The 23,614-nt window shown below is 38.5% G+C and overlaps 1 protein-coding gene across 2 annotated transcripts in view; it reads left to right on the forward strand.

Annotated features, from left to right (window-relative positions):
* LOC127623143 (leucine-rich repeat and fibronectin type III domain-containing protein 1-like protein) overlaps nucleotides 1–23,614 on the forward strand; it is a 218,135-nt gene that overhangs the window by 125,697 nt on the left and 68,824 nt on the right. The window lies entirely within an intron of this gene.

The following is a 23,614-nucleotide window of genomic DNA, read 5'->3' on the forward strand; positions in this document are numbered from 1 at the left end:
TCTGAATAAAAGAGATCTAATTTAGTATAATGAAAATATATTTTAGTTGATGATAATGTAAAAAATAAAAAAAAAACGTTAAAACTATAACAGATAAACTGGTAACTATCCAGTTCGTAAAAGGTAAATTGTTCTTGTCGTCTTTTTGTCAACATTGTTTTAATTAATAGTTTAATTATCATCATAAAGCATCTTTTTTTTTTGTCTAGTCTTTGTTAACGTTGCTGAAAAAAAATTATTGAAAATATTTTCAGTAATTTTGTGGAAGAGATTAAGACCTTGTCCTTAACAGACATGACAAGATTCCAGTGACAAGCGATCTGTCCACACTAGATACAACGTCACACTGCAATATTCATACACTAAAATTAGGATAAATGACAATAAAATAAGAAATATAGGCAGCTGCTTTGGTGCAATTTTGCCAGATTTTCTTACTTCAGTGCACAAATTTGTCTAAATCCGTGTTAGTTACTAGCATCTCATGCCGAAGCCAGGACTATTTTCTCCCTTTTGAGTGATAACATGTAAGGTTGGAAATGAGCAGTCTGTGTGCGGATTCAACCGCATTGTTAAACAGGCCCAATAGCGCATATTTGAGGCTCTGTCAAGCCATGCAGTCTTTGAAAGGAGCCATATGGGCCTTGAGGCTCCGGCTCTTGTCATAAGGAGGAGGAATTAGGACAGGCATCAGACTTTTACATGTGTTTCTCTCTCCTTCGCCATTGAGACATGCTCCTTTATCTGGCGCATGGCCTAGTTCGGTGCCGTTTTCCATCAAGGAAAGCTGGTTTGGAGCGGTTTCATCAAGGGAACGATGGAAAAGGTAGACACTTCCTTTCAAAAATACAGAATTTCTTCTATGTTGTTACCCTAGAGAGTTCACAGAAATGTAATGTGGCACAGCGCGTGGTCCCTGCCTCTTTTTTTTTTTTTTTTTTTTTTTTTTTTTCTCCTATTTTTGGAGCTCGGTTATGTGGCGGTGAGCTCCTGGATGATTTGTGCTCAAGCCAGGGTACTAAATAGTCTAAAAAAATGACCTTTTTTCTCCATAACAATATTGTGAACCAACACGCGGGGTGCTTTGCCTGCGTTCCTATTCTCCCTGGATACCATCAGGAGATGATGAGTGTGTGAGACTAAAATGGTTGCAAATGGACATGTTCATTCTGCACTCAATGATTTTTCAGTCTTTCCATTTGTTAAGGAGTTGTGTTTTGAGTTTTCCGTCGGTCACACTCTTGCTTCTCCTTGTGCGAATCCACCATTTTATACGCATCGGACACTCGAGATTTAGCATGTATGGATGATCGAGTATGTCATGATTTGTGTATGGAGGACCAAATATGTCATAATTTACAAATGGATTAGATTATAGTTTTTGATTAAGAAACCATTGGGTTATACTTTGTATATGGAGACCAATTGGTTTAAAAATTTGCCTATCAAAGGTAGGTTATGGCTCAGTTTTCCACCGCAACTTAAGCTGGGGGAGCGAATTGTGTATAATACGCACAAATATTCACAAATCACATACTCAATGTCGCACACTGTTCCCCCATAATAAATGCTAAATCTGCTTGCTTTTAGTTCCTCCCAAGTTTGCACATTGTTCCCCGTTGTAATGCTAGGGAAGACAGATTATCTTCTGTAAATACGTTCAGAGTGACCACTTTTTATGCTTGCTTGTCAAATTTGGCTTGTGTTCCCATAGCCAACGGTTATGGAATAGGCATAACATAATTAAATGTACAATAAGCACAGGTCCTCTCCCCAATGTTCATACAGACTTTCCTGTTTTTTCTGTAAACGTTCCTGCTATAAGAACACTTCAGGACGACAGTCATAATGCCGAAAAATAATTAAGGCAAACTTTTTTAAACCCTATTCAATCAGCCACAATGATGCCTCACAAGGGCATCATCCTCTGTCTGCCTGTGTTACAGCTTGGCAGCAGTTACAAGGCATTCTGAATTTGGTAATCTGAATGAGGGAGAATGCGTTATTTTTATTTTTGCATTACAGCATAAAGTTCAGCCGGACGACTGGTTTGTGACAATAAATTTGAAGGATGCGTATTTGCACATTCTTACTGTGCCAAGGCAGGTGTATTCCCAGGGTCACTTTCGGGGGTAGAGTGTTCCAAATTGGCATACTTCTTTACAGACTTGTGTTAGCACCTTGCACATTCACTAAATGCATGGATGCAGCACTGGCACCTTGAGGCATCATGGCATCCACTGCTTGATTTTTCTCAAAGATTGATTGGTGCTCGCTCATTCAGAGAGTTTGGCAGCTCAACATTGAGATGTCGTTCTCAGTTACTTAAGCAGTCTTCGGTTGTATGTTAACCTAGACAAGAGCATCTTATTGCAGAGGCAACAGACTCCACAACAGTTTCAAGAGGTTGAGCTAGACTCGCAGACAATGCAGGCGTGACTTTTTCTGGCATTATGTAAGTTTCTAGCGATGTTCAAAGTGGGACACATTCTTCCCATGTGAACGTTTCACAGGCTTTTGGGGCTTATGCTTGATGGTATCTGCTGTCATTCCCCTCTGTGGGTTAGGGCGCTGTATATGATAACATGCTGCTCAACGAGTATGGACGGGTCAGTGGCTGAATTGGCACATAAGCTGTCTGGAGATGCTTGTGGTGCTGTTGGCTTTGAGGTTTTTCCTTCCAGAATTTTGTGGCAGTCATGTCCTCATGTTGGACAACATGATGGTGGTCGCTTGCATCAACCATGATGGAGAGGGGTGTGCTTTCATCACACGTCTCATTCTTCTGTGGGCATGGGATAATGTGCTGTTTCTATGAGCAGTACATGTCCTGGGCCGGTTGAATTTGGGGGCGGATCTCCTGTCCATACAGGTTCTGATGCCTGGAAATTGGACATTACACACCATATCAGGTGTGGGGCAGTATTTTGCACCCTCGGTCTGAGTTATGGAAATTGTGGGTTTGGCTCCTCAACAGCGCTCCATTTTGAATGATGGATTATCCCCCCAGTGGTTGATACCATCTTAAATGCTATAGCTCCATCAACAAAAAGGTTATAAACGTAAATGGCATATTTTCGCCTCTTAATGCACAGCGCAGAGTGAGGATTCAGTGGCTGAACATGTGCTGGTGAATGGAGTTTCTGTTGGAAGACTTTCTCTTGTTTTTTTTTTTTTTATGAGCAGAGCTTGCAGGCTTAGACATTTTCGTTCCCTTCTGTGTCCCTTATGGGATTTATCTGTGTTAGAGTCGCTCTCGGCTGCTCCATTCGAGCTTATAACATCAGTATCCAATAAATTTCTGACTCTTAAAACGGCCCTGTTTTTTAGTATTGGCATCGTTTAAGAGGGTTTGTGATTTGCATGACCTGTCAGTAAATCCTTTTGAGTATGTAATTTGTGGCAGAGTTGGCTAAGGTCGTACTGAGACCTCATTTTGGCTATTTGCCTAAAGTCATCTCTTCCTTTCACTCGCAGATTGTTAATTTGCAGTCCTTTTCTCATCCACTCTTTGAGTCGGAAGAGCATAAAAGGCTATGCTATGCCCAGTGCGGGTTCTGTGGGTTTATGCTGACCGTACTAGCCAATGGCATACTGCTAAAAATTGTGAAACTCTTGAGCATTTTGGAGTTTTCTATTGTTTTAACATTATTTCTTTATTTAATCAGAACCAGTTATATACCATTATATGAAATAACAGGTGTATGTTTATCAATTCCATATACTTTTTTATTTTTTTTGAGGAAATCAATTGTGTAGTCAAAAGACTAAAAACATATTTTGTCAACTTTTGTAGCTGCAAAAGTTAGTGAACCCTGAGCTGCATTGCTTTAAATGAGCAGCTCAATACAATTAGGGGGACAAAATTGGTGGCCAAATTATCCAATGAAATGCAAGATTTATATTGAAGAAATTGGGCAGCACTGATTGAAACGGCGATAAAACCAGGTCAGTTTAGTCTTACCAAGTGAACCCATACAGGTCAATCATACCAAGAGGAAAATAAATCTCAGAGGACCTCAGGAAGAGGGTAGTGACAGCACATTTGTCTGGGGAAAGCTATAAATGAATCTGAGCTCCATCAGTCCACCGTGAGACAGATCATCTACAAATGAGAGCGCTGAAAATTACTGCAACTCTGCCACAAGAGCTGCAAGAAAAGTGATAATTCAGGTGAAAGCCAACCCAAACATAACATCTAGGGATTTGCAGACCTTTCTTGCTGCATCTGGGACACATGTGCATGCTTCCACAATAAGAATAAGCTCCATCAACATGGCTTTCAGGTTAGGGTTACTAGGAAGAAGCCTCTGCTCTCAAAAAAGAACAAAGCTGATTGTCTCATCTTTTCCAGAGAGAACCTGGAGAAACCTGAAGCTTTCTGGAAGTCCATTCTGTGGACAGATGGGTCCACAATTTAACTGTTTGGTCACAGCCAAAACTGCCACGTTTGGTGAAAAGTCAACACTGCATACCACCATAAGAACTTTCTCCCAATAGTGAAGCATGGTGGTGGTAACATTAAGATCTGGGCCTGCTTTTCATCCTCAGGACCTGGACAACTCCACATAGTCCAGAGAATTATGAATTCTGAGGAATATTGTAAAATCCTGGAATATAACCACAAGCGGTCAGTTGTGAAGTTAAAGCATGGCCGGAAATGGATCATGCAACATGATAAAAATCCAAAGCATTCCATGTATGGGTAGATATAGAACTGGTGCTTTCAGCCAGTACTGTCCCAAGTAATCTACAAGACATGGCTTAATTTCTTGGACTAGGTCTTCCAGAGGCTCAAGAATGATAATTTTTTGCCATAACAATGAGGCCACAAAGTTGTGGCATAATAAAGCTATTCCCCTACAAGATCCAACCATTGCCATTTAGAGAACCAAGCACACACTTTCTTCACTATCCCAGTTTTGTCTTCTGTATTAATTTGTTCCTAAAAATACAAAAAGATATTTAAAACCTGCCCTTCCCCACTGCAAACCACCAGGGAGAAATGGACCGTTACAGTCCCTGCCACACCACAAAGCATCACTTTTGCCCCAATTCACCTTAGAGTGTTATGGGAAAACATATTATTCTAAGACCTCTATTAAAATTTGAACAATGTGATTTATTAAAACTGTAGCATCATCTGAATATGTAGATAGTTCAACTGGGAATCCAGTGCATTGACCTGTAGTCCTGTTATTTCTCTTCTCAACTTAAACAATAAGAGTTCAGTCACAATACTGTAGAGTTGCCCTGATAGGGGACAACCCTGTATAATACCCCGTTGGACTTTTATTGGCAAGCTTAGACCACTAGCCATTTTTAGCATACATGTGGCTTCAGAGTATAGCAGACTTTGAAATAAAGTTACCAAATCCAAAGGCCTTTAATGTATCAAAGAGGTAAGTGTGGTCCCCTCTATCAAATGCCTTTTCATTGTCTAATGATAGAAATCCCAAATTAATGTTGCTATAGAAAGCAAAATCAAAAACATCAGTTACGAAGTGTAATTTGTTTGTAATATATCGATCTGTTATAAAATGTGAGTGATCCTTATGTATAATTTCATGTAATACGTTATTCAGTCTATTAGCCAAACATTTTGAGAGAATCTTATATTCATCATATAGAATGTGTCAAAGTGTCATTTCCTTTTTTTGGGAGCAGTGTTAAAACTGCGCGTTGACGTCTCTTCGGAAGCGTTTCTTCGCCGATGCTTTTGTCAGCACCAATAACGGTCCAAAAATTCTTTCATTCAGCAGGTAATCCATCCAGACCTGGTGTAAGTACTGAAGACCGTCCCCATGACAGCAGATATAACCTCCTCAAACGTAAATGCCATTTCTAAGGATTGTTTATGTTCCAAATTTATAACAGGAAGATCTTGTAGCAAATCCTTTCTGACTGCTCATCGGAGTTGTCAGTTTCATACAATTTAGAATAAAAATCCACAGCAATTTTGCACATTGTCACATGGTCTGATGTTTTACTTCCATTATTGTCTCTTAAACTGTTGCTCCTACCTGTTGTGCTTTTTGCTCGAAGTAGAGAAAAAGGAGGTAGGAGAATCCATATCTCTCAAGAGTTTTAGCATCATTGCCAATGAGTCTCTTTTCAGTTTCATTTTTTTTGCCTTTTCTAAATACTCTATCTTTTTTAAACACAAAGAATAAGATGCATATTGTTGACAGAAATTTCTTATTTGCTTTTTCAAAATCTCCCACCATTGAATAATATTTTCATAATTACTTTCACTTTTTTAGGTCTCCCAAAATTATATAAAATACTCAATGTTTATCTTCCAACATTTTTATATTAAAATGCTAATAATTAATCTTACGGGCTCTTTGTATTCTCTAAGATCATTGTATTAGCAACCCTATTTTATATATATATATATATCTATCCTATCCAATCACTCAACAGAGACCCTTCCATCCATGTATACTGCTGTATTAAAGGATTACATTCTCTCCATACATCTGAGAAATCCAAATTCTCAACAATACTGGCTAAACATATAGCAGACGGAGCGTGAGGTTTTTCCCAAATTCTGTCTAATGTGAAATCTACAGTGCAGTTCCAATCTCCCACAAACACAATAAAATCATCAACATGTTGCTGTTATTTAATTTATTAAAAAGCTCTATTCTTTCAGTTCTCAAATTAGGGGCATAAATGTTTACAAACAAGAAAGCAAATTATTACAATCAGCAGTCTTCGAGGTACTACTACATTTGTCAGAAGGGGCACTGGTACACCAGCAATTAAATTAGTTCCATGAATGAGAACTTTCTATCCTTCCCACCTCAAACCCCAGTCAACTTAATTACTATGAGTCTCTTGCAAGAACAACAACACTTAAATCTTTCAAACATATAATTTCAGATAATATCCCAGTCTCTTTCACTCATCCCATTTACATTAAGGGATCCCACCCGAAAGATCTCCATGAAATAAAATAAAGTGAGAGTAAACAATATAAAAGGGAAGGCAAGTTATTAGACATAACAATGTTTGTTTTCCCTGTGTTGTTCTTTCCATGTCTAATTGTAGTGATATGTTATTTTAGCCAAAATCTGTTCTGTTGTGAGAGCTCTTCATAGCCACTCATTCTACTAGACAACAGCTCTGGTAGCAACTTCTGGAAACAAAATCACTTATTTCAACCCCAGCTTTTCCCTTTGTTTCATCAAGATACAAGTTAATTTGTTCGACATAATTCAAGTCGTCTTTTTGCACCTCTAATAACTGGTTCATCATCTCTCGCATCCTCATTGGTACTCCGAGATAAACCATTCAATTCATCAGCCATATTCTCTTCTAAGACTTCATCCTGCGTAATATCATTACTCTCGCACTATTCTACAACACTCACACAGCCTGTTCTTTCACATCAGTTCCACTCACAGGTCTGTCGGTAACAGAAACTTGTCTAGGTTGTATCATTTACGTTATTTTCCCTCAACTCTTTTTGCCCTTTCACTTCTTCTGCTGGTTTTTTCCTCTTCTCAGTTCATTTATCATTCGTGTGCAGATCAGTGTTGTTGACAACATCCCGAGATGTGGATGCGTTTTGCACATCTTTTTGTGAGCATGCAAAGTGTTTATACCCCAAGTTTCCACATTCAAAGCACTTTAAACTCTCCATGCTAGCATAAACCATATTAGAGTTCTCTCCATGATTTACTCTAGAAATCTCTAGGGTTCAATCCGACGAGCTCAGAAATGTGTAAACATGTCTAAATGAAAGAAAATGTTTAAGCGCTGTATTTTTACATCCAAGAGTAACCATTCGAACTGGACTTGCAATCTTTCCAAATCTTTGCAATTCTTTTATGATTGCATCATTAGAAACAAACAGTGGCACATCTGAAATAGTGATTTTCATTGCTGGAGTGGATAGCGGGGTCACCGTGACAAAAGTTTCTCTTACCAATATTCCGCTCAGTCAACTGATTAACCAGTGCTTCTGATTGGAAAAAAACAACAATCAATTTGTTCATTCTTGAGGCCGAGCTAATATTCTCATACCCTACCTGTTCTCCAACAACTAAGAGCAGTTCTTCCACTGTCGCTCCAGGCTCTGGCACGCATTTGCACCCATTACGGAGTGACAATGGCGTTCCTATCCCGGGAACAGGCGCTATTACGGTGTGTGAAATGTAACACGCAATCTTTCATTTCCAAACACGTTTAGTAGAAATGGTCAAGTGGTAAAACGGAAGGAGAAAAAAAAATAGAAATAAAATTATAAAAAAGAAATACTTGAATACACAAGATTTTTCCACATTCACTCACAAAAACGCACTCAGCTCTCACACACACACATCATTCCCAGCATGCACCTCTCAGAGATAGAGATAAAGAAATTAGTGTGAGATTAACACCGCCAGAATGCAGAAAGCACACACACAAGTGAAAAAAAGAGAAAAAAGAATACCCATCAAAGACCAAAAAGTCTGAATCTGACACCAATGTATGTGCTTCGATTCCAGACAAAATACTGATGTTTTTTTTTGGTTTTTTGCTATGAAAAGAGAAACTGTATGCTGTTCAAATATTACCATTTGACTATTTGGTACACATTTTAATTAATTGTTGATATTTCAAATAATTTGTTGATAACAAAATGCTTATTCTATGTCTTTTTGTAACACCAAATGCAAAAATAGAATTACTATACAGCAGGTGGATGCATAAAAACACTGCAGCCATGTAGTTGACATTATTGTCACAACATAATTTAAGTCATGTTACGTTTCTTAATTGTACCAGCTAGCAACAATCTGCCCCAATACATGACTCATTCACATATTTTCTGCATGTTTTTACTGGTAGTGAAGTTTCATAAATTAGCTTATTTGCATGTACAATTTATTGTGAAATTGAGAAATTTACATGTAAATAATATTACATTTTATTGTTACTGCTACAGGGAAGTTAGTGTTATAACATGTCATTAAAGGGGGTAAACCTTTATTATATCTGGTCAAAAATGACCGCAAACACCAAGGTGTTGACCATTTTTGAACAGCTTAGGAGGGTTAACATGGAAAAGAGACCTTTTATCCCGTATTGCAGCGTCGTGTCTGGTTAGGACATGGTGTATCACTGCTTGGACTCTGGGCAGAGTCATTACATGTTAATATGTACACATTCATGCATATTGTATGTCTAAGACCGTTCACTCATTTATTTTTTTTTCATTTGCCATTCAATACATTATGAATGCCACATGAGCTATTTGTTCTCAAACCTAGTTGTAGACACTATTGTGCTTTGTGTATGACAGTACAGTCACATCACATCCTGAATGATGACTATTGAAATATGATCTTACTGTTCAGACTGAAATATATTATCAAAAATCTCATTTTAATTTGAATAGTCTTCATTCATGACACGAGGTGACGGTAATGTGATTTGACTACAATTACTGTAAAACATGCTTTCTTTTTTCATACCACACAAACTAAACAAATTGTAGACAAATGTGACAAAGAAATCTGATTTTCGTTGCCTGTCTGAGTAAAGCCTGAAGCACTCTTGATTAGAGGTCTGTACTTGGACCGAGTCAGTAGACGTTCTCACTTTAACCATGAGGAAAAGCAATGACAAAAAAAAATATCATAGCCATGTGTTAGATACAGCAAGAACACTACTATAAATAAGCAAGCAATGATATTGAGAAAAAAAAATCTACAACAACAAATGCTGCTTAAAGCAATGTGCCACCCAGCCTCTTTCACACATTCAAAAACCTCTTTCACATTCATCCTCACTGGGAAGATCCAGTCTGAAATATACAGTCATTGACTAAAATGATTGCAAAAGTCTGGTCTCTGGTCGTTTGCAGGCTATTTTGCTCTCTCTGGTTCATATTGCTGAGCAGACCCAGTTTACACTTAGTGGGAGTGGACATTTTTAAAAGGATAGTTCACCCAAAAATGAAAATTCTTTCATTATTTACTCACCCTAATGATACCCCAGGTGTGTATGACTTCCTTTCTTCATCAGAACACATTTGAAGAAAAATAGCTCAGTAGGTCCTTAAAATGCTAATGAATGGACATTTTCTCTTTTGATGCTCCAAACCACAGACAGCATAAACTTCATCCATATGACACCAGCTGTATTTTTTTTACTCTAAATTATGCTTCCAGTCGGCAGCGCTACACTCGTGTGATGTGAATTCAAGACATTTGAAACACATGAGATCTGACACACGTGCATCACAGTAGCTCTGTTTACAAGTGAGGAGGAACGTCCTTCACTGATTTTGGATTAGCTATGTATTCATCTGTTTCTTTACTCACACTGGTGTGTTTCTGTGGTAATCCTGGATGTCTCAACAGAGTAGAGAACCATACAATGTTGTTTAATGGAGAAAGATAACCTTGGGATGAACCAGGCTCACCCCACGCTAACCAGCATGAATATAATGCCAATATTAGTTATTTTTGTTCAGTACAGGTCATGGTATAAATTAGTAAACGAAGTGTTAAGGGCCAATGTTTATACAAATATTTAGTATGAACTGTAAGATTAATGACTAATGTCTTTGAAGTTCAGCCTGGATTAACTGCAGAAGTTCACATTGATGCACTGTCCTTCATAGTTGGACAATGAAGTCTTTTGTTGGCAAATAATTGAAAGTATATGTATGTATATTTCATTTTAATAATTTAGTCCATCAGACCAAGATGATGCAGGTAGAGATCAGTGAGGTGCACCGCAGTTCAAACAGCAGGTCATTTCAGAGAGGTATATCCTAAATCCAAGTTTCAGGCAGTGGCATATGAAATATTCCATGTTTTATGGTTACATTTGGCATCAGTTAATCCCCTGAAGTCCATCTGAAGTGATGTCTGGCTGGCACCAGCTGTGTTGTCATCACTCAGAGACACTTGGCAATGGTGTCCGACACCAAGCAGGAAAGGAGGTGGATCTGGCCGGCTCTGGTAACCTTGGGATATGAATCCCGAGGTTGAGACATGGAAACAAATAGATATTAGCGTAGATGCCATTAAATACTTTGCAGAGTTATAGAGCATGATAAATGTTTCTGGTTCCAGCAGACATAACTAAAGCAGCTTAATTGTTAGTTGATGAATAACATGGGTGTATGTCTGTCTAAATAAATGAGTCTTTAATCTAGACTTAAACTGAGTGTGTCTGCATCCCGAACAGTGATAGGGAGACTATTCCATGTCAGAATTGAGTAGAAGGAAATTTCTGGCCATTCAATATTTAATTTATACACACTGCTATTTTGGAGAATTGTGAAATTTCATCTGGTTTAGAAGAAATGTAAAGTTGGGTTTCATCGGCATTGGAAACTTATTCCATGATTTCCAGGGGAAGAATATATAAAGTGAAAAGCAGAGGCCCTAAAACTGATCCATTTGTTACTCCATACGTAACTTTTGCTTGATTTGACAATTCCTGATTTACACAGTGGTAGCAGTCTGCTAAATCAGACATATACCATGCTAATGCAAGTCCATAAATGCCAATATAATTTCCAAATTCCAAATGGCTGATGTCCAAAATGCCCGACATAGGAATTTTTTATATAATTGGACTCTCTATACCCCACTGAATCAAATGAGACTAATTGATGATTTTATGACAAACTGTTCAGAAGTTATAAGCAAAAATTAGATTTTTTCATATCTCGTGGCCAGTATGGGGCAGTGTGCCAAAATCTGCAGGTAACCTCAGGGCCTAATGATGATGACGCGTACCAAGTTTCATCCCAATCCCTCAAAGTGTTCCAGAGATACAGCCTCAAGTTCAATTTTGTGCGTCCTTGAAAACGGTATGGTTTATCAATTCTGTGAAATAACATTTTGTCGTGAGTACCTCTAAAAGATGCAGGCCATTTACATGCAAATTGGACAAAAGATTAAGATTCAACTTTTATTGTCATTGTGCAGAGTACAGGTACAGAGCCAATGAAATGCAGTTGTTTTTCACATATCCCAACTAAGCTGTGGTCAGAGCGCAGGGTCAGACATGAAACCGTGCCCCTGGAGCAGATAGGGTCAAGGGCCCAACAGTGGTATCTTGGCAGTGCTGGGGCCTGAACCCCCGACCTTTCAATCAGTAACCCAGAGCTTTAACCGCTGAGCCACCACTAGGATGAGTTTGGAAAAGTAGGTTTTTCAGAAAAATCTAAATGACATGGGATGCAGTCGAATCGTTTTGAGCCAAAGATCAGAGGGAAAATGTAATTAATTTCTAGGACTCGCGGTTCAAAAGGTATTAACATAAATGTGTGTGCAAATTTGGGCAGTTGGTGGCACTAGAGGGTTTGAGGTAGAGACACCAAATTTGCTTTGTTAACAGTTCAGACTGTTCTCTATCTGTGTGCCAAATTTCATAACTTTCCCGCAAGCGGTTCTATGGGCTACCATAGAATCAAAAGTGGAAGAAGAATAAGAACACTAACAAAAACAATAGGGGCTTTTGGGGCTTGGCCCATAATTAAATGCAAGTAATTTGGACGTTATTACAATGCAACAACATGAATAATTACATAATTAGTACATTATATAAAATGTTAAAGTACATTGTTGTTAAGGCCAACTAATATAAAGTGGGACTGTATATTTTCAATCCAAACGCTATCGTGTCGTTTTAGAAGACATTAAGAGCTGCGGTCGTATGGATGAAGTTTATGCTGATTTTTGGAGCATCTGAAGAGAAATTTCAATTCACTTGGATTTTAAGGACCTCCTGAGCTAACATGTTTTTCTTTTTTTCTTTAAATGTGTTCTGGTGAAGAAAGTCATACACGCTTAAGATATCATGAGGGTGAGTAAATAATGAGATAATTTACCTTTTTAGGTGAACCATCCCTTTGAGAGCGTTAAATGACCATACCACAGGGAAGCCTGTGACCCTTTTAACTCCATGTCTGTGGTGGCTCAAATCGATCTACTGGTGACGAGGAGAGAGGCGGCCCTGCTGTCTGAATTTGGAATCCCTAAAGATCCTCCTTCACTAAGAAACACTGATCTTGAACCCTGAATGTGGGAGGGTTCCTACAAAGTGTAAACATATCTGGACAGAAGATATATATATATGTCAGAATATTTGCACTCTACCAATCAACTAGATTTGACTTTAACTGAACAGTACTGCCAATTCTTTGAACTGTTTACATTTGTTTGATGCATTACTTTACATGTAATTTTGTATATTGTCATAATGTATGCCACTACACAATAACAGCAGTGCAAAATAATTTTGGAATGTACATAGATTGAATTTACTCCACCATAAACCTGTAAGCATTGTTACTCATTCACATGCAAAGAGGTTAGCCAGTTAGAACGAAGGGTGTTTAGATAAGAGTCGTAACTGTACAGTTGTAAAACAAAAACAAAACTAATAGTCATTGACTATGAATAATAATTTAGTTGTTATATGTAAAATTAATATATAAAGTAATTATAAAATTGGACCTCCGGAGAAAAAAATAATTGAATAAATAATTGTTATGGTATTATAATGTAATTATTTAATAATTACTATGTTTCACTTGTTAAGGGTATAAATTCACATATACACTTCTATAATGAAGGTAGTGCTAAGCTGGATAGAAGACCAGTGAGACTCGTGGTAAATGTTTTGCTTTGGTCAGTCAGGCAGATGGCATTTGGCAGCTCTATCATGTGGCTGCGTGCCCTCACTGACTACCAGCAGGTGCCACAGGGGCTCCAGAGGTGCCAGCTGTGTGCAGGGGAGCGAGGATAGGAACAGGTAACGTTTGGGATCAGCGGTCATTAGAAGTTGGACACACAAAGATAAATGCATCCGTATAGGATTCTAATGAATCCCGTTGCTCTCTCATTTTGATTTGTTCTCATGCTAACATGCCTTCATCCTTCCCTTTTCCTCTTCTTGTGGCATCTCTCTTTTTATCACTCTGTCTCTGTTACCCCTGCCAATGGCAATGGCCTCTTTATTGGATTATTGGATTATTGCCCTTCCTGTTCTCTTTCTCCACTTTTTCTTCACTCTGTTTTCAAATTCATTTATTCAGTTGCAAGGAAAGTTGGGGATCAAGCCGGGAGGGCAGCCTCAGTTACTATGCAAGTAGGATAATTTAATAAATTAGCTGGTAGTGTCTGAAAGAGAAGATAGCCTCTGCGTATCTTCAGGGTTTGTACACAGAGACCACCCCCATTCTCTTCATACATGCAACACCATGATTACTGCGGAATGCCAAGAGCTTGGTTGGTTGAGTGTCACCATTATGGATTTGATGATTAAAAACTAAGCAATGCTTTCATAGGTTTAACTTGTCTTGCCTTTGTGGGATACAGATCACATAAGGGTTCATAGAATTGCTTGTTTTACATTTATTAAAAGACACTTTTATCCAAAGGGGCTGTTCACACAGGATTTTGTCCTTGCATATAAAAAAGTTAGATGTCTGCAACATAATGACAAGATTTAATTAATGAATTAATTATATATTTAATTTGGTCATTAATAAAAAAATGACCACACAAAAGCCTGGTTTTGTTTTGAACAGCATCTTTAAATTGTTCATAACACAAAACTCCAAAAATACAGCGAGCTGTGTCACAGCGGTCTATCTAGTGCCAGTTTACATAGTAAAACAATTAAAGTGTGCAGATTAAATAAATACAGAAGTGTATTTAATGTATACATTTTATCAATATGTGTATTCACTGGGAATCAAACTCACAACCTTGACGTTGTTAGTGCCTTACCATACCATTTGATGAAGACCTTGTTTTTCCTTGGCTTTACATAAACTTCATAAAAATGATGTATGCTTGGTCTGAAATACATAGGGACTTTACATGAGAGATGAAGTGTTTGTCTAGTTTTATGAAGGACACTTGCTCATTGTCAACAGTGACTGACTGGACCAAAAACATAAATAATAAGTAATGCAGAAGGTTATTTTGCCTCACAGTACTGCACTGAAAATGTGATGAACTTTCATTATAGATAACTCACGGTTCAATTCAAATTTGTTTGTGTCTGATCTTTACGTTCACAACAAGACACGACTATATATATATATATATATATATATATATATATATATATATATATATATATATATATAAAAAATTATTTCTTTATTACTTATCTCTCTCTATATATATATGTATATACTGTATATGTGTGTGTTATATAATTGCATAATAAATTGATAGCCACTTGCTTCATCTGAACAAAATATGTGTAATTTTATAGCATAGAACCTGGACTTGACAGTGCATATAGCTGATACCTACCAATTATTAATGATTTTTAATTTGTTGACAAATAAGAACTGTCAATTTGTTATCACAACTATTCGATTCAGAGTTGGTAAAACCATAAAAAGAGGAGATAGCCATATGCTGTATATCGTTGGAAAGGATTCAATTTCTTGATTGCAATGAGCAAATATATTTCACTCAGAGGCCAAACTGCAGTGAGTTTTAGTGCATGAAATTCCCACAGACACACGTAAATATAATAAACAGTAAGGTCTTTTTGTCACTTTGTTTTCCTTATTACTTCCTAAAACATGCAAGAACAGACAATGGCAGATCATAATTTACAGCAGACTATCCTAATTCAAACGAGCCCAACAGATCTTGAAATAGACTTCAAAGAGTGTACATGGAAAGACGATTCACATGAGGGTGCTAAACACACGTGTGTGTGTGTGTGTGTGTGTGTGTTCAGGTATATTTGGTTAACAAGGATTATTCACTAGCACTATTCTAGATTAAACGCATATAATTATGCATGTGTGGTTTATGAATGTGTAAAGACAGTAAATGTATTTACTGAATGTGACCTGCCAGATTAAGATTTGAAAGATCGGACAGTTTAACGTAAAATTTTAGCTAACAATTGCACAGCCAACACTAGGATCATGTGGTTAAAGGGGCTCAATCCTGGTGTTACACATTTGTTCTTTAGTAAGATTACTGTAGAATATCCATATGTTTAGGGGAAAAAAAGTTACGAACAAGAATCTTATGTTAAAGACAAGGAGAGAAAGAAAAAGAGATTGCTATCGGCTCCCAGACACCCCAACCATCTGGTATCTGTGGTCCTGCTGGTGATTTCCTCCTCAGCCTATATTTCCACTCATTAGCTTCTGATTGGTCAATACCGCAGGTATTGTGATGGTAATGGAATCTTCTGACTAAAGTTGTAAAGCCTTCCCATGAAGACAACCCTAAAAAGCACAGTCTACTGGATTGAGTAGGAGGGCTTCTTGCTGTTCAGTCTACTCCAACCCAGTGTGACAGCAGCACTGCCTGACAGACATTTCACCTTAAAGACTCCTTTGATTGTGATTTTAGTTCCTTTGTGTTTCTGTGCTGTCTGACATGTACGGCACACATTTACCTCACCCACTCACCTAATGCATGTTTCTGTTGAAGAGAATTCACTCTCGACACATTTAACTGTCTACACATCATTTAGATTTTACTTTCATAGCACAGAGAAGCCAACATAGTGTTAATTTTACAGTCAAACTCTCACCATTTGATGATTTGATTTTTATTGTTGCTCCACTGCAGTACTGGCTTTATGATGTATTCTTCATTGACTGCAGTGCTTTTACATACAGTGTTTTATTTATATATATATATATATATATATATATATAGGAATAATTTACAGCCAGCCAGTTTTTATCACAAAATAAGCTAAACTAAAATTGTGTATCAACCGGATGACCGTAAATTATCCTGCATATTACATGGCTACCAACCAAATTGTAAGGAGGCAGACGAGGAGTGGGATCTAAAAGCAGCTTTTAATGAAAAAACAAAAGATGAACAAGGTAACTCGATGAATAACAAAACACAGGGAACAAATAAAAAATCCACGATGGGAAGCCAAAATCTAAACAATAGAAAACATCCACGAAGGGCACGGGCAGAAACATATTCAGGAACATACATTCAACAACTGACAACAAATGATAAAACAATAGGGTTTAAATACACAAAAGATAATGATTAAATTACACACAGGTGAGAACAATGAAGCTGGCAGTGATGAGGGCAGGGAATTATGGGAAGTGTAGTCTGGGACAGATGACAAGGGAGAAACACAGGGCAGACAACAGTGAATCGTCACACAAATAAATAAATACATGTACATAAAATATTTATTTGGTAACACAACACACAATATACACAGCGATATACACAGAATAAGTATTTGCATGCACATTAAATAAAAAATTAACTACAGAAACATAAGAATCACAGACTTCAAAAACTAGAGAAATATAAGACATCTTAATATTTATAATTCACAGTTTTCACAGGTCAAACAGGGGCAATAATTGTCAGTCATAACATTTGCAGTCAGATGTGCGTGTTTCCAAACTGTTTAAAATTACTTTGAATTAATTTAGCAAGACAAGCTCTCTAAGATTTAGTTGATTTCGCAACTGATTCCAAGCAGATGGAGTAACCTATTTAAACGCCAGTTCAGTACGGGCTTTAGGGATAGGTAGAAGGAATAAATCTTGGGAGCGAAGACAATAAATTCTCATACTTTTTGAAGAATATAGGTCTGTAGGTAAGGTGGGAGCAGACCAAGAATAGCCTTGTAAATAAAAGTGTGCTAATGGTTGAGTCTTTTTTTTTTTCACCAGAGTCGCAAAAGAGAGAATCATCAGTTAAAATGCCTAGGTATTTATATTGAGATACTGAATCTTGGAGAGTTGAGAGGTAGTAATTTATGGAAGGTTTAGTGACTTTGATTTTACATTTGAGAACATAATGAGTTTGTTTTAATTGGCATTTAAAACAAGTTTTAAATCATGCAAGGTAGGTTGTACTGTATTAAAAGCTAATTGAAGCTGACAGAGAGCCTTATTAGGTGTAGACGCAGAGCAGTACATCACTGTATCACCAGTGTATAAATATAAATTTACATTGATGTTTTGTCGAAATTTATTAATGTATGAAATGAACAGAAGTGGTCCTAGGATCAATCCCTGGGGCATGCCCTTAGTTACAATAAGGGAGCTAGAAGTGATACCTTCTGCCTGCACACACTGATATCTGCCTGAGAGACAATTTTCAAACCATCTGTCAGTGTGTTCTGACAATCTTTTGCGGATAAGTTTTAATATTGCATGATCCACTGTGTCAAAAGCCTTAGTTCAATAAAAAGGGCTGCACAATGCTGCTTGTTGTCTCAAGATTCTATAAAATAATTTGTCGCTTTTAAGCCCATTGTACACATTTTTGTTTTCTTCAAAAGCTTGATTGAAAGTCAAATACGATATTATTAGTAGATTGAAACTTTTTCATTTGTTCACTCACGAGGGATTCAAGAACCATAGCCAGAATTGATATTTGGACCTGTAATTGTTTAAAATTGTAGGATCACCCCCTTTGAATAGGGGAAGTATGTAGGCAAATTTCCATGTAAGAGGAATTATGTTGGGGTCCAAAGAAAAGATTAAGAAGATGAATCAACGGTGCTGCAGTGAAATCTGTTGCTAGCTTTTAAAAGTAAGGCTCCAAGTTACCCGGACCTGGAAAGTTTGAGGGCCTTGCACTTCTGAGACTGTCACCGGATTAAGACTAAAGACATGCCTTGCCACGAGGTGACTATCTGAGTGAACAGTAGGAGAGTCATCATGAGTAATATTGAGAGATTCATATGAGAAACCAGAGACCATAAAATGTTAATTAAAACAACCAATTATTTTGGCCTCATCAGAGATTTATTTGAATCCTTGACAATCCATTAGGGAAGCTCTGTGTTGATTTTATTTCCAGTTTATAATAATCCAGTTAATACTATTCCAAAATTTCAAGGGATTATTTAGGTGGTTTGAAGTTTCGGTGAGGAAATTATCAGATTTGCTTTTCTGATAACAACTGTGGACTGCAAAAACAACATTTTGCAGTCACTGGAAAAATAGCCAGTCTGAGTTAAAACTTGTTCTCCAGGCTTTTGCTCATGCCACATTGCATTCATGGAGTAAGTTGGATAAATCAGGAGTGAACAATCCATTGTTTAAATATTTAATGTTTAATATTTAACTCTAAACTTTCTGAGGGGAGCATGATTGTTGGCAATTTCAACAAAACATCATAGAAGAAGGTATTTTTAACATCAGCAATACAATATTTTTTTCCCCAATCAAAGAGCAACAGATCATGAGCAAATCCTAGCTTCGTAAAGTGTTTCATGGCATGCTTAATAATAATGAGCGGCTTGGTTTTGGGAATTTTTGTATTCCTAACTGTGGCAACAACACAGTGGTCACTAATGTCATTTGCAAATATAGAAGCAGCTGTGTATTTATGAGGAACGATTTTTAAAATTAGATCAATTAATGATGATTTTTCAGGACATCACAAATTAGGTCTAGTGGGGCTGTTAACAATCTGAAAGACATTTAGCGAGTTATAATATATATTTATATTTATCCATTTGGCAGACTCTCTTATCCAAAGCGACTTACAGTGCACTTATTATAGGAACAATACCCTCGGAGCAACCTGGAGTTAAGTGCCTTGCTCAAGGGCCCAACAGTGGCATCTTGGTGGTGCTGGGGCTTGAACCTCCGACCTTCTAGTCAGTAACCCTGAGCCTCAACCACTGAGCCACCCCTGCCCCATATAATAATATAATAACTCGCTAAAACGTAACGTAACTCCTCCCTGCTGCTAAAGACTTGTGTTCCGTAAGGCTGGGAGAAGCTGCTGCTGCCAAGCTAAACGCAATCCCAATGTCTGATAATACCATTCAGCATTGAATCTCAGACATGGCATCTGATGTAAAAGAACTAGTGCTGGATGGTATTTGTGAGAGCCCTTTTTTCTCAATTCAGCTGGATGAGTCTACTGATGTTGCAAACTGCGCTAAGTTAATGGTATATGTCTGCTATATTAAAGAGCTCTCTGTCAGGAGGAGTTTTTGTTTTGCCACTCTTTGCCATCATACACTACAGCAGAAGAAATTTTCAAGGCTTTGAATAATCTAATTCTTGAAAACCGCATAGACTGGGGCCGCTGTTATGGAGTATGCACTGATGGGGTGAGAGCAATGACAACAGTTAAACAGGTTCAGGCAGTTGCCCCTGTCACTGTCTGGAAGCACTGCATCATTCATTGCCAGGCCTTGGCGACCAAAAACATGCCAAGCGAGTTGTGTTCAGTTCTGCAAGAGGTAGAAAAAATTGTAAACTTAATTAAATCACATGCATTGAATGCCCGTCTCTTCTCCATCCTTTGCAACGAGATAGGTGCTCACTTCCAACAGCTGCTCCTGCACTCCGTGGTCCGATGGCTCTCTCTGGGAAAGATCCTCACCCGGTTATGTGATTTGCATGAGGAAGTCCTCTTCCTTGCCGAAATCGACTCCCTTCTGGTGAAACACATGGCTGACATGAAGTGGGTTGCGATGTTGGCCCATCTTTCTGATATCTTTGACGAGTAAACCCACTGAACCTCACTGCAGGGCAAAGACTGCCATGTCTTTTTGGCACACGATCAAGTGTCTGGGTTCAGGAAAAAGTTAAACATGTAGTGTGGTCATGTTGGAAAAGGCTCAGTGGAAATGTTTCCAGCCTTGGAAGATGTTATGGAGAAGTCTGGTTTGCAATTGGAGTCTGTACAACAGGTGATCTTTGCGCATTTGAATGGGTTGCGTGAGCAATTTGTGGAGTATTTTGGAGAGGAGACAAAATAAATGAGAAATCCATTCTCTTTCCCGTGGCACCCCGTGATGGACTGACTTTGCAAGAGGAACTGAACTCAAAAATGGACTTGAAACAAAGAATGAGTGAAATGCCGCTTCCACACTTTGGGACTGAGTTTCCCCACCTCTCCCGAAAGGCTATGAAAGTCCTCGTCCCCTTCACCTCCAGTTACTTATGTGAGTGTGCGTTTTCGCTTTGACCATGCTTAAAAGCAATTACAGATCAAGGCTGCAGGTGGAGGACGATTTATGTCTATTCCTTTCTTCCGTGCAGCCCCGCATCGCTCACCTGTGCACATCAAAAGTCACACTGATGTAGGGGCAATGAAAATGAAGAGGCAACATTTTTTGCTTAAGGTCGATAGGGATGTGATTTTGACTTATTTGATACTGTGACAAAACAGCGCTGTCCATCTTGATGGTTTTTGATGTCTAATGTTGATGTTTTCAAAGTTTAATTGGCTTAAGTAGCCTAAAATTTCCAAAAATAGCTCTTATTTAATTGAGATAATGTTAGTAGCCTTTGGTTGTTAATGAACATGTTTCCAGTTTAGTTATTTGTTTGTCGAGGGTTATCTGTTCAGTGATCAGAAAATAGAGCTGTCCATGGTGCTGATTTCACTCTATATCTGTATGTATTTTCAAGCGATTTTTGTTGGCTCTTTGGTTAAAGGGCTGTTGAGAATACTTTGTTTCGTTTTTTGACTGTGGAGGATTCTGTTCAGAAGGCTAATTTTAACAGTTTCCCAATTGCTTGAATGTTGTAAAAATGTGTTGCAAAGTATGTGTTCACAATATATTTTAAAAAGAAAGACAAACGTGTTTGAAATGTTTTGAAAAAATATAAACTATTTCAAAATTAATCTGAACTTAAAATGGAATGTTGATAGCATAATAAAAAGGTTATTTTAATTAAAATGTATATTTATGAAACCCATTTTGTGTGGAACATAGCCCTCAGAAGGGTAGGTGTCGAGAACTTGCGAGTCCAAGATTGGCCGCAACCCACCGCCTTTTTGGGTAAAATGAATTAACGGCTGTAGAAACCCTTCTTCATCTCAGCTGGAGGGACGGACTCTATCGCATCCTTGTAGTAGAGTTGTAATCTCTTGTTTCGTGTTTTCGGCGCGCATCAAGGTGGAGCAAATACTGCTGAAACGTGGCGATCCCGCCATGTGGTGCCGTTTTTGGGTTACAGGTGGATTGCACCGTGTACCCGTGGGCCGCCCCACCGTCAAGGGTAGTGAGAGCGGACGAGTGATGAGTTTGGTTCCGGGCAGTAAAAGGTGCCCTCCACGACCTCGTCAACTCGTCATGCACTTCCGGGAAAAAATGTATAGGTGGGAAGGGGGGCAGGGGGGGTGGGGGTGTGGCTGGGAGCGGTGCCCTGAGCGAGGTACCAATCGACAAGCTGTGAAGGCTGTGGGGAGGACGGAGGGTTCCAGTCCAAGCAGCTTGGGCAAGCATGTCGGCCATCTGCGCTTTGGCTTCATACTGTGCGGGCTGACCCGAAAGTGGCAGCCCAGTCGAGTCCTCTGCGTCAGACGCCTGAATGCTTTCCGATGCAGCGGCAACATTATCATCCAATTCCAGGGGCTTGCCGTGAGTCGAGACTCACTCACCTCGAGCCCTGACGGAAGCAATCAAGCTCTTTTGTGAGTGAAAAATAAGAAGTAAAAATAAAGTTTTAGAGGGAAGGTACTCTTTTAGGAGAGAACACTTTAAGACAGAAGCGCCGTCGAATTGCCCAGGGGCGTGGACTACACAGCGTGCAGAGAGGGAGAAAGCTGCTGCTAATGTGCCGTAGATGCAACAGCAGTGCTTTGCCAACAGAGGTGAGTGGAACAGTAATGAACTTCAGCTTGCTGCTGCACAACCACTCAGCTCCGAAGAAAAAATCTGACTGACAGACGCACGCCCGCTTCCATTTATGTCTGGGGACGGGACATGCAAATTCTGTCTGCCAATTTCTCATTGGCCTTTTCTCAAGTTCAGTGGTATACAAGGCTCTCAAGAAAGACCCCTTGTGTCACTACATTCGACAGTGACAGAAGGGGAATGTAATATTTAGTATTATTCTTACAGTGGTCCCAAAAGTATTTGAATTATACTGTGTTAAATTGATTTGATATGCTTTAGTCTTGTTTACTTTGATTCAAGCTCTATTTCACAATATTTGTGCTGCATTGAAACATGGATAGTATGTAGCACTGTGTGTAAATGGATGTACCACAATAATTTCTCTAACACTTTTGCATCAATACTATTTTTTTATTTATGAGGCTGGAGTAAACAAAGGCAGAATTTTCATTGTTGGGTGAACTATTCCTTTAAGCAAAATAGTATCTCTGAAGTGTTGAAGTTTCTTGGCTCTCAGAGTGCATGGATACGGTATAGCCTGGGACATCATGTTTACTTGACTGCATTATACTATATATATATCACAGCACTTAATGTAAAAAGCAGCTGGAGATGCTCCAGTGCTCTAGTCTCCATCCACTTCCTCTACATCCACTCCCCCCGCATCACTGCCTGAGAGAGTCTTTTTCCGACTCTCTCTTTCTCTCTCACACTATCTCTCTTCATCTCTCTTGCCATGATATCTCATAAAAAAATGTGTTCTTCCTCATCTTCTCCCTGCCACTGCTCTTGTTTGGTAGTGTGTACATGTGTATCTGTGTTAGAGAGATTGTGTACATCTCTTGGAGCTAGAGGGCCCATCTATTTAAACACTTAAAAACATTTAAACACTGCAGAGAGCTCTCCCACTATCCCCTCTGCTTGGACAGGTGGGATGTAGAGACAGATGTGCTCATCCAGAACCCCCTGTAGTCCTAGAGCCTGAGGTTCTCCAGCTGTTGCCTTTAGCTCAAAT

This window comes from Xyrauchen texanus, chromosome 29 (genome assembly GCF_025860055.1).
Source record: "Xyrauchen texanus isolate HMW12.3.18 chromosome 29, RBS_HiC_50CHRs, whole genome shotgun sequence".
NCBI classification, from domain to species: Eukaryota; Metazoa; Chordata; class Actinopteri; order Cypriniformes; family Catostomidae; genus Xyrauchen; species Xyrauchen texanus.